This window comes from Lissotriton vulgaris, chromosome 1_1 (genome assembly GCF_964263255.1).
Source record: "Lissotriton vulgaris chromosome 1_1, aLisVul1.2, whole genome shotgun sequence".
NCBI lineage: Eukaryota > Metazoa > Chordata > Amphibia > Caudata > Salamandridae > Lissotriton > Lissotriton vulgaris.
The window spans coordinates 92,323,324-92,335,901 of record NC_141685.1 but is presented as its reverse complement, the minus strand read 5'-3'; the positions used below and the strand labels follow the sequence as shown (position 1 = coordinate 92,335,901).

At 43.3% G+C, this 12,578-nt stretch overlaps 1 protein-coding gene across 1 annotated transcript in view; it reads right to left on the bottom strand.

The window, feature by feature from the left end:
- The window catches only part of LOC147737519 (uncharacterized), a 55,376-nt gene that overhangs the window by 12,979 nt on the left and 29,819 nt on the right, over positions 1–12,578 (bottom strand). Inside the window, exons 2-3 of the mRNA XM_086935059.1 lie at positions 2,428–2,478; positions 1,178–1,296 (exon numbers count right to left, since the gene is read on the bottom strand). The gene's annotated coding sequence lies outside the window, so the exon portion shown is untranslated. The remainder of the gene's footprint in view (positions 1–1,177; positions 1,297–2,427; positions 2,479–12,578) is intronic.

The window sequence follows — 12,578 nt, the reverse complement described above, 5'->3', positions numbered from 1 at the left end:
AAAAGCAGCCCACTGCAGGGACTCGGACACCGGCCCCTCGGGCATTGCCCGAATGCCCACGTTACCAATCCGACACTGAAGACAATTATCACTTGTTAGTTTGCTTGGCCTTTTGCTATTTTTGCATTACATTTCTGATAGATTTGTTGTGTTTTATTTTACATATCACAAGAGATGACGAGGAAAACGACAGTCCAGTATACACATTCTTCATATAAATCAACTCACAGTATACTGTTCTGGAGGTTCAGTCCCACAGACATTACCTCTAACTGAACGCAGGCACCCTAGGAAGCATGTGCTTTTCAAACCAGTTGCCCTCTGATACGCTGTCCTCGCTATTGGATAAGTCAGTATGTCCTGAATGTTAGGAGGGTTACAGTATCTAGTGCACTCTGTTAGATAGTGCTCACCTCTGGTAATGAGATGTTAATAGGCACCTTATCACCTATGCACGGTGCAGGGCTTTGAGTTACAGAGCTCCTCACACTGTGGAGAAGATTAGGTCACATTTACCCGTTTTCACATATTTATTCCTGATGAAATGCCAACAGATTGCTCCATGACTACACAAGGCATGAAAAAGTTGACCTGAAGTACAGACCCCAGCTTACCAGCAGGTCCATAGGTGATCGACACTTTCACACAGTGATAGGGGCCATTAGTTCCTCAATTTCTCTGCCACTGTTTTTAATCTCAACATGGACCAGGAAGATCACATTAACTGTATTGTGGCAACTGGTCAATAGTTGATCTTATATTCAGACTTCACCAATCTCACATCTAATGACACAACATCCTCTGTCCTACTATGCTCATCCGGCGTACTTAATAAAAGATCTGCGACAAAGTGACCTCTTGTGGTGCCCGCCAGGCTTTGTAGCGCTGGCCTGGTGAGGAGTATAGCCCAATGATGAAGCATGTCACCTTCAGGTGAGTGAACGCAACTTGACTTAAAAGCACATGCTTCCTAGGGTGTCCGCGTTCAGTTACAGATAATGTCGCTGGGACTGAACCTGCGGAACAGTATACTGTGATTTGACTGTTTTATTTTAACAAATGTACATAACAGATATTGGCCCTTCCTTGTTTCACAAAAATGATCGGATACCTGCCTCGGAGCGCACTTCTTACAGATGAGTACAGGGTTATCATGTTGCTGCTACAAGCTTCTTACCTGTGCGAGTTATCGGGATCGATGCAAGGGGCAGACCCAAACCAGCCACATGTGGAGATCAATGACAAATAGTGAAGAATTAACAGAGCTTCCAAGCAGGTGACCATCACTTTATTGACCTTGAAAATAAAAGACATGTTTTTAGTATTCTGGTGACTCATGACCATAAAAAACAAAGGTTATGAATTCAATATTGTGTCAAATGCTTAAAAAATGGAACTGAATGTGCTGAATCGGATGTTGTTCCAGGTCATGCATGACACCTTCCACCACTATTGCTTATGGGACTTGTAGTTTTGTTTTTCTCATTAAAAGGATGGGCTCTAAAGTCCCAGTGTTCTAAGCGATGTTGGTTAAAATCAGAGGCCTGAGTGAGGGTGAAGCATGACACTGCTCTGCTTAGCAGTTAGATGAATGACAGTTCCCCAGCCCTTCCATTCTTTGACAGACAGAGGCTCATCGGCCGTTCATTTGTTTTGCAATGGGAAAGACACTTTTATTGCAGCTTGTGCCAACAGAAGAGATAAAACCCCTGGGCATGTCTAATTGACTACTGACAAACATGAACAATCAAGAACATGAGTTTCTGGAAAATTATCAAGCACCCAATCAGAATCAGCCGCCCTTCACACCCAGGAAATCCTACTCTATGGCAGGGTGCTGCCTGCCACTATATATTGCAGGTTACTTCCAACATAATCTGATTTGTACATACATACTCCAGGGTGCTGCCAGCTATCGGGTCTGCACACAGCAGTCTGGAGCCACTCAGGAAGGAGGTAAGCTCTTCATTTCATCTTAAGCCCTTAGGTTACATTCACAGCCTGATTTGTCCGGAGAACTTTTTCCATGCTCTAACTAGCCCGTCATAGTCTGTGTTGTGTGCTGGGTGATGCCTGGCATCTTATTATCGTTGGCGGATGGATGAAGCTCTGATAGGAGCTACTACAAGAAGAGCAGAGAAACAGGACCACAGATCGCCACAGAGCGACAACTTCCCAGAAGCTGAAGAAAGAACTCTGGAACAGCAAACCTCCTACACCCTGGAGATTTTCCAGGATAAGCAAATGATGGTAATGAAATGCAAACTGCAGCATTAAGGTGATACACTACATCATTCCCTTTCAACCGAAGATAACAGCCTACAAGAAAAAACTAACCAAAAAGCATCAAAACTAGAAGATGCATTTCCAAATGCTTCAAAAGAGAAACAGTTAATACAAATGAACAATATTAAACTTTGTTGGTACCTTAGTAATGTGCTTACTTCTTGGCTTCACTCCATCTGCAGCAATAACGCTCTGAAAGGAGAAATTACTGCTATGAGTCTCAGAGTCTTCAGTATTACTGGTCTCAGTCACGAAGACTGTGGTGTCGGAAGATAACTTTCTCTTATTTGGCTTTATAGTTCCACCAGTCACGCCATCACTTTCAGCAGACACGCTACAGTCGGCAGCATCATAACTTCAGGCAGACCAGCAATGCTGATCTCACCACTCACACTGGTTGAATATTCAACAAGTAAGGTCTCGGCTTACCAAGTAGAACAAAAGAATAGGGTCTCACAACCATACCCCGAGCCACAGTTAGCCCTGCCACCACTTGAGCACACCCAAACACCTCAGCACTTAAGCACCAGTCCCAGGAGAGACCATCTGTGAAGTCCTTGTTAACTTGCACCACTCCTGGGTCAGCACAAGCAGCATCATGGACAGCATCTAACACCGCTGACACAAACATTCATGAATATCCAAATCCTCATCACCCAAACTACCCAAAAATGTATTTCTAGATAAGCAGCCAGCCCTGTAGTGTCTGTCTCTGTGCACTAATTTGATGCCAAAGTTGTAATTTTAAAAACATCCTTAGCAACATTTCAGAGGCCTTTCTGACACCATTAGCATTAATGTTTCAAAGCAAAGGACTGTGTTCTGTGAACTTTAAAAGATGAATGCCCCAGACCTCTTCTGGACATTAACAAGCATTTATTTGCAATGCAATAGGTCTCGCGATTGCGAGATTTAGAGCTATTGGCACTGTAAATGACAAGGCCTTTTATTTACGTATTAAAAACAAAAACATAGATAAAAGCAATTGTCATTTACAATGCCAATAGCTCAACCTCGCGTAAATGCGAGACCCCTTGCATGCAAATGCTTGTTTGTTGTGAGCCCTGCTGGATGCTCCGCGTTTCATTCATGCAGGGGCAGGGCTCACTTCACACCTCACACCAGTTCAAGCATCTGCAATTATCGTGCAGATGCGGTAAATAGGATAAGGGAAAGAGTTGCCAGCAAAGGAAAGCTGATCACGGCCACAAACTCTGCCCTGCCCAGTCTGCTGCAACTGAAAGGGATACGGGGGTCATATTTCCCCTTCAGCCCATGGCCCCGACTCTGACTTGAGCTGCACCACGGTTGCACACCCCGAGGGAGAGTGTTTCCCACCTGTAAGTGGTACAATGGCACATTTTCAAAAGGATGATGGCCTCCTGGGGGGCCAGTCGTAGTTAGAAGGCCGCGGTGCCATGGGCAGCTGCCCACACTGGCCACGCCTAGCGCCGCCCCTGCCAGGGATACTGCCCGGTGGATATCTTGCCCCTTCATCTCTTATCTTACCTCTCACGTGGACTCAACTGGTATTCAAAATACGCCTGGCCCTCATTCACGTGAGGGGTCTCGCCTGAGTAGGAGACCACCTTTAGACAGCTGATCTCCAGCCTCCTAGCCAGGACGCCCCCTAGAGCTGACCTACCCCCTGCTGGCCACAGAGGCACATAATCCTCTGAACCTAGTGTCCCCTTGCAACTATGTCCTATTGAACTGTGTACCCGCTGTATTATAATTTGTAATTGCTGGCAGTCTTGCTGCATTCCTTGCCAACTTTTTGTCCTCTTAGCCCTGATTTATGTTTTGCTTTGCCGCTCTTCCGTTCCTTGTATTCTTACTTTCTTATTGTACTTTGTACTTACCAAAATAAAAACATTCATTTAAAAAAAGAGAAAAGACTATCAACTTGGGACAAACATAAGGGTATATTATATTTTCAAAGAAGTAGAAATGTTGGGTAATGTCGTCTTACTGGAGAATGATCCAATGTGACGTTAACAACGCATTGCTATAGTGGAAGTCGGAGTGTGGCAGGGTTGGAGGACACTGAAAGAAGAATAGAGAGTTTGAACAAGCTAACGCACAGAATCACAGCGCTCCTCAGCAGAGAATTTGGATATCCTCTGCAGCATCCCAACCCTTTCCTTTATTTAAAATACATTTTCCAGTTTTAAGAGAGCGCAAACGTCAGATGAGTACACTGAATGTCTTGTTACACCCTATTCTCCCATGAGATATTCGATCAGCCTCGCAGAGATTGGGAGTTAATTTAAACAAAGCGCTTTTCTTTTGGTACAACCTAATATCCGAGACCCTCTTGTGTAGCTTACAGCAAGTGAATGCGCTTGGCAGACTCTATGCACCGGCTCAGAGTTGTAAGCACCACCTGCAGTGTAGCATCCCGCCCCAAACCACACCTACTATTGAAGCAAAGTATGCAAATCTACAATGAATGGCGAAACTGCGCTGCAATTTTATCTGTGGAGCACTACTAACAAGCATTTGCAATGGAATAGGTCTCGCCTTTGGGAACTTATAAGTGTTTAGCCAGAGATATTGACTTTACCTATGTCTTTAAGCTGTGCTGAACAGAAGTTCGGAGCATGCTAAAAAGTTATAATAAAGAAGCGTCAGAAGCATTTTTGTTACCTTAGATATGACCAAAAAAGCATTATGTACAACTAAACGACCATATTACAAAAGTATTAAAAATAACGTCTTGAGTTTTTGTTCATCCTTTCAATGCTGGTAACTTGTATCTGCCTGTCCCAATGGTTACTTGCTGTGTTTTTATTTGTTATGGGGGGCATAAATAACAGGAGGATGAAGGTCAGTCAGTCAGTCAGTGAGAGTGAGTGAGAGAGTTAGTCAGTCAGTGAGAAAGTGAGAGAGACAGTCAGTAAGAGTGAGTCAGTAGGTGAGAGTGAATGAGAGTGAGTCAGTCAGTGAGTGAAAGATAGTGAGTCAGTAAGATAGTCAGTCAGTGAGAGTGAGTCCGTCTTTAAGCAAGAGTCAATCTTTTTGCGAGAGTCAGTCTTTTAGTGTCAGTCTTTTAGCGAGGGTCAGTCAGTCAGTGAGAGAAAGTGTCAGTGAGAAAGAGAGTCAGTCAGTGAGAGAGAGTGAGTCAGTGAGAGAGAGTCAGTGAGAGAGAGTTAGTCAGTGAGAGTGAGTCAGTGAGAGAGAGTGAGTCAGTGAGAGTGAGTCAGTGAGCGAGCCAGTGAGAGCGTTTGTGAGAGAGTCTGCGAGAGTCAGTGAGAGAGAGTCAGTCAGTGAGAGAGAGAGAGTCACTCAGTGAGAGAGAGTGGGAGAGTGAGTCTGAGAGGGTGAGTCTGTGAGAGGGAGTATGTGAGAGGGAGTGAGAGAGTGTGGCTGTGAGAGTCTGGGAGAGAGTGTCTGTGAGAGTCTGTGAGAGAGAGTTTGTGAGAGAGTGTCTGTGAGAGTGTGTGAGAGAGTGTCTGTGAGAGAGTGTCTGTGAGCGAGTGTCTGTGAGCGAGTGTCTGTGAGCGAGTGTCTGTGAGCGAGTGTCTGTGAGCGAGTGTCTGTGAGCGAGTGTCTGTGAGAGTCTGTGAGAGAGTGTCTGTGAGAGTCATAGATATCTGTGAGTCTGAGAGTGTTTGTGAGAGAGTGTCTGTGAGAGTCTGTGAGAGAGTGTCTGTGAGAGTCAGAGAGTATCTGTGAGTCTGAGAGTGTCTGTGATGGAGTGTCTGTGAGCGAGTGTCTGAGAGTCTGTGAGAGAGTGTCTGTGAGAGTCAGAGAGTATCTGTGAGTCTGAGAGTGTCTGTGAGAGTGTGTGAGAGAGTCTGTGAGAGAGTGTCTGTGTGAGAGTGTTTGTGAGAGTCTGTGAGGGACTGTGGAGAAGTGTGGCTCACTGGTTAGAGGAGGCAGTCCCTGATGCAGAGGTCAGACCCGGGACCAGGGTTCAATCCCCGACGCGGCAGGGCCTTGAGCTCAAAATGTCCACAGACTTGATAATTCTCACCTCGGTGCCTACTCGAATCGTGGGTTCACACTCTGCAACTCTGGGCAATAGCTTGCTTAATCTCCACTACGGCCCCACCGCGATGGGATGCCTGGTCTTCACCTTGGGGATGACCAGTAGGGGTAATCTCGCAGGGAAAGGCCAGGACGGGTTCCCAAAGCAAGCGCCTTGAGACCTTACGGTGAAAGGCGCTATATAAGAACGTATGATTTTTATTTTATTTTACTGTGAGCATGTCTGTGAGTCTGTGTGAGTGTCTGTGAGAGAGTCTGTGAGAGAGTGTCTGTGAGAGAGTGTCTGTGAGAGAGTGTCTGTGAGAGAGTGTCTGTGAGAGAGTGTCTGTGTTCTTCTCTCATCCTCATCTTTGTCTCCTTTTATCTCACTCTTTATTTTTGCCTTATTTGCTCTTCTTCTCAACCACTGTCTGCATCACCCTCTTTCTTTCTTCTTTTTTTACTCTGTTCTCTGATACCTTTGAGTTTCCTCTTGCTCTCCCTTCTCATCTTTCTCACTCTCCACCCTACTTGCAGAGTGTGCACCTTTAAGCACTCTGAATAAGGGGGACATCATATCTGACAATCTCTGGCTGATATCCATCATCTCACAAATTCTAAATGCTAACCTTTGACTTTTTAATTCTATTCTATAATTCCCTTGAGTTTGTAGTCACTTTCATGTTAATTTGTTTCTCTTTTGCTCTGGTTCTTACCCTATTTCATTCTCTCATGCTATTTCTCACTTAGTTTTCACATTCTCTTAGTCTATCTTTCTATCTCTTTTGCTATTTTGGTCACACACAAGACTACCAGATTTTGAAAACAACAAAAAAACTGTACTTTTCAAAAACTAAAAGGACGACTATTTTACATCAACTGAGGGGTATGGGATAACAGTGCATATCAACGTCGAAACGCCAAGGAAATAAATAAATTGCCATTTCAAACACAGTTTGACGATACTCAGCTAGTGGTCTCTCTTGCGCAAAAGAACTGCCAGCAGCCACAGGACAGCTTGACAACTTGTCTAGAACAGATCAAGAACTGGATGACGCAGTCGTGTCTCAAACTTAACGGTGACAAGACCGAGCTGATGCCTATGGGTCCATCAGCTCCCTCCACTTTGGAGCTGTTATGGCCCGTTAGTTTGGGCACGCCCCCCCACACCCAGAGACAATATAAAAACTCTTGGGGTGTGGTTGGACAAAACCCTGACTTTTAACATCCAAGCAACTAAATTGTCTGCGACTTTCTTTGGTCTCATCAGGAGGGTGAAAAAAATCCTTCCACTCCTTCCTTTTGAGGCCAAGCAGGTAGTTATGCAGGGTCTCATCCAGTCTCGTCTGGATTTCAGTAACGCCCTTTATCTAGGGGCACCTGACTACTGTCTGCAAAAACTCCAGCGGACCCAGAACTGCGCAGCACGCGCACTGCTTGGCCTGCCGCGTAGTACATCGGTGAAGCGTGGGCTGAAAACCCTACATTGGCTCCCGGTGAGGGAGAGAATTGAGTTCAAATCTATGTGCATCTCCCATCAAGCATATTGGAGATCTGGCCCAGTAATTAATCACACGCTGATCACCCCCTATCGACCCACAAAACAGCTCCGTTGTCTCCACGCCTTTTTGGCGGTAGTCCCTCGGATTCGGAGATCTAGAGCTGGAGGCCGGTCATTTTCTTACAATGCAGCCAAAATGTGGAACTCACTTCCCCTTCACCTAAAATCCAATCCTAATTTGATGACCTTCAGCAAACAGCTTAAAACCTTCCTTTTTAATAAATCAGTTTAACTCCATGCTTACTCTTTTCTGGAGGGTATTGACTTAGTCTGTTAGCGCCTGGACGCCTCAGGGCAGCAGTCGCGCTTAATAAAACCCTTTTTCATTTCATTTTCATTTCATTTCAGTTTCATACCTGCTAATTAAATTGCTTTCTGATAACTGAAACTAGCCAGTCCTCCATTGGAATACATAAAAATGTGCCTCTTTCAGTTAGCCCTCTATGAAAACAGTGACATGAGCCAAATGTCTTGTAATTTGAAACACTGGGGTTGTCCCGGTAAATCTGGGGCACCTGGTCACCCTAATCACACACACATTTCATAACGTTTGTTGTCAGCCCTTGCTGTTTTTCCACAACATTCACTCTTTTTTATATACCCATTTTCTCTCTTGCTTTGTTTTCTTCTATCTATTCTCTGCATAGCAGGTTTCAAAGAGGCCCTTCCGGCTCGCAGAGTTGAAATGGTCTTATCTAATGTATGGTTCATATGAGGGGTGCAGTCCAGCAGATGGAGTCACATCAGGGCACATAAATGTAAACAGCCCAGTGCAACCAACTCGCAGGGCACCGAAGGTTAGGGGTCAAAGTGCAAAATGCTCCTAGGACAGAGCACATGGTCACATCTATTGTGAGTGCAGCAGGCACAGTGGCACCAGGGCTGAAGAAGGGGTAAGAGCTCACTGAAGCCTACCCTATGCCCACAAAAGAACATCAATCGTTTCGTTCGTTTCAAAACTTTATTTCGATTTCATATAGAAACCATAAAAGTATACATAAACAAATTTTTAAAAAGGAAAACACAGGTTTGAATTAATCATCAGAAAGACCACAATACATAGTTACGTAGTTATTAAAAACAAAATTCAACAATATCTTTTTCTGATCACCATAGCAGATCTAATAAAATTTAAAACGGCATTACAGATATGTGCAGTTGATAGTGATAACAAATGATCATATGCCTCATTATAAAAACACGTTTCAAATGTTTCCAGCAATGGTTTAAGGAAAGTGTTTCTTGGTGCTTTATACAAAGTGCAAAAAAGCATGAGGTGGAGAGTATTTTGTGAAACTCTATTGTTACAAGGACAAAAGGGTAGCTTCTCCCACCAACCACCCTGCTTTGGGAAAGCAAACAAAAAGTGTAAGGTGCCAAGGCGAAATCTCGTAAGGTAAAAACGCCATTGTGTATTTGTGAGGTATGACAAATAGAACTGGGGGACTAATTTACCCCTTACACTTATCGCATGGTCAGTTGTCTTTAAAGAACCTAAACAATCACTAAAGGCGTTTTTAATAGTCTCCTTGGCATCACTACCAAGCAGTTCAGGGTTTGTGAACATCTTACTTAAACCTATGTTGTTAAAAGTCTCTCCAACATATCGCAGCCACGGGATTTGAGTATCATAATCAAGTTTAAGGCAATCTTGAATAATATCTTTAGTTAATTTCAATTCTTCAGATTGCCAAACCTTAGCCCATAGTATTAAAGGGGCAATGTGAATAACATCACTTATAAACTCGATTCCGATTTCTCCATGGCAGAATATATTGGATGTACCCATTGGAACAGATAGTAAACGTTTGATGAACTTATTTTCAACAGTTTGTATTTTTTCGCAATTATGCGAGCCCCAAACTCCTGAACCATAGGTCAAAGCAGAAACACACTTAGCTTTGTATAATAATGTCATTTCTGCTACGCGTCGCTGGCCTAATTTGCTAGAAAAACGGAAGAGAGCTTCAATTAGCTGTGCAACCTTCTGAACCCGTGCTATTAGCAGGGGCTCCCAGCTCAGTTTTTTGTTAAAGATGTTACCCAGATAACAAAAATTATCCACCTTCTCAATGATGGCATTCTTCACCACGTATTTACGTGTTTTTACATTTTTTGGACCACAGGTCATGGCAAAAGATTTAATAAAATTAACACCTAAATCTAGATTGCCCATGAATGAGTCAAAAGCATCCAAAGTGATCTGCATACTATTAGGGGTAAGTGTCATTAAAACAGTGTCATCTGCGTAAGACAACATTGGAACTCGTTTTCCATTTATCTTTGGGAAGTCAGCAGATGTTTCTAACAAAAAACCCTCTAAACCGTTTGTGTAAATCAAAAATAAGAAAGGTGCTAAAATGCATCCTTGTCTGACGCCTTCAGTGGATAATATGGGTTTCGATTTCTCACCACCACGGCCATATCTGACCCTAACCGTTGTGGCGGTGTGTAACCTGCGGAGCAGGGTAACCAGTGGTTCTTCAAAACCCATAGAATCCATCATGGACCATAGTTTGTCCCTACATACTGTATCAAAGGCGCTGGACAAGTCCATGAATGCCAAGTGTATGGAACCATTCTTGGCACTCATGTACTTGCCCATAATCAGAGCAAGGTTCAAGCACTGCTCGTTTGTTCCTTTGCCTTTTCTAAAACCGTATTGTGAGTCCACAATTACACCTGAAGACTCGGCCCAGGTTTCCAGCCTTGCCAATATCACCCTACCCATCAATTTACATGTTGAATCTATTAGCGATATTGGCCTGTAGCATCTAGGATCATGTTTGTTGCCCTTTTTAAAAATTGGGACCAAAACGGCCTCTTTCCAAGAGGTCGGAATAGGACCAAGTATTAGTGCCTTAAAAACATTCATAAGCAAAGGGGACCAAAACTCTCGATTATATTTAAAAAGATCTAGTGGTACTGAATCAGGACCTGGGGCCTTTGCAGGTGCCCCCTTAGTAAGGGCAAGCTCTACTTCAGCAAGCGTTATTGACTCACTCAGCTTCTTTGCTGATTCCATATTAACATAGAGATCGGAGTCCTTCTCCGGGGTAGTATATAGTATCTCTTTGGGATTAAAGATTTTATTATAACGAGTCACCCAGGTGTCCTCTGGTAGGTGAACTCGAATGATGTTTTCGTCCCCTGATGTCAAAAAGGGCCTGTTTATTACTTCCCAAAAGAGTCTATTGTCCCTTAGGTCTACTGCCTTATCTAGATCTTCCCATGCCTTGGATTTGAGATCTTTTTTCCTTTTTCTAATTGCTAGTCTATATTGTTTCCTAGCTAGTGTGACCATAATTCTATCTCTAGGCTTTTGCCGCAATGCTTTAGTTAAGGTTGTTTGGGCTGCAGAGCATTCCGCATTAAACCATTTAGGCCCCTGATCTCGGCTCTTCCCCCCTACCTTTACTAATAAATGTGTGGCTACATTTTCCATTAACTTCTCAAAGCTAGTGGGCTGGATCAGGATTAGTCGAAAGGCAGATGTCAATATAAGCCATGTTTTCCTTAAAAATATCCATCTCCAGTTGTCCAACCACTACTTTATTCCATTTCACCGTAACACCCTGATTCTTAGTATGTACTATTGGTTGTTCCTGGGACGATTTTGGATCAGAAGTAATGGAAAAGCTCAAGGTTAAGGGGTTATGATCACTAGCCGGGTTTATCTCAATTTTAAAATCTTTTAAATGATTAAAAAGTCCCATGGAAATAATTGCAAAATCAATTATACTTGATCTACCCCTTGTACCCTGAAAAGTTGGTATATCCATTTTTCCCGAGAAACTATTCATATCAAGGATACATAGATTATTATTTATTAAAATGCTATTTATGGCTTCTCCTTGTTTTGTGTGTGAGAAGTGAGCCATACAATGGTCATTTAGGTCCATCATCCCACAAGCTCTAAACCCACTAAGTTTACACAACTCACAATTGAAATCACCCAACCACATAATCAGAAGAGGGAAGACTCTGTTTCTTACGTTGGTAATCTCTTCCTGCAAATTATCAATAACTTCCGTTTCATTAGGGTCAAATATATTGTAATACCAATTTATAAGAAGAACAGTTTCCACGAAAAGGTTCTTGATAATAAATAATTGGTACCAAGGTGTTTGATGGCTGTCATGAGTCCACCCTTCGCTCGACCTGAGTTTGACGGTATTGCTAAGGTGTTAAAGCTTTGAAAACCGTCTAAGCTCAGATCGACTGTGCTCCAGGTCTCCTGTAAACAGGCTAGATCAAAGGAATCTACAAATTCTACCCAGGCCGGGTCCTCCAATCTACGAGCAAAACCCGCTATGTTCCAAGAGAGTACATGAAAGTTGCTGACATTCTCATAAGTATTACAAATCTTAACACAGTTATCATCTTTTTCCACTTGCAAACTATCTAGGAGAAGTGGTTGGGCACATTGACCTTCCTTCGCTCCTATAACATTTATAGCATTTGTTCCCAAATCCACATCCTCCTGTAGTTCAGTTATTTGGGTATCCTTATCAACATCAACATCTCCCACATCAAGTTTATTGCCCATCTCTAGAGCTTTGCACCTCGGTACACTATTCCACCATATTGGGTCACAACCACTTGTTTGATGTTCGGCTGGGTGAAGTCAATCATTTAAGTTCAAAGGTGTCAGAGGGTAAAACATATTTGACAAGGGAACATTCCAGAATTCTCTAGGATTAGTTGGATAATGGTTATTTGGGCCGGAGTACAGATTTGGAAAATTTACTCCAGGGTG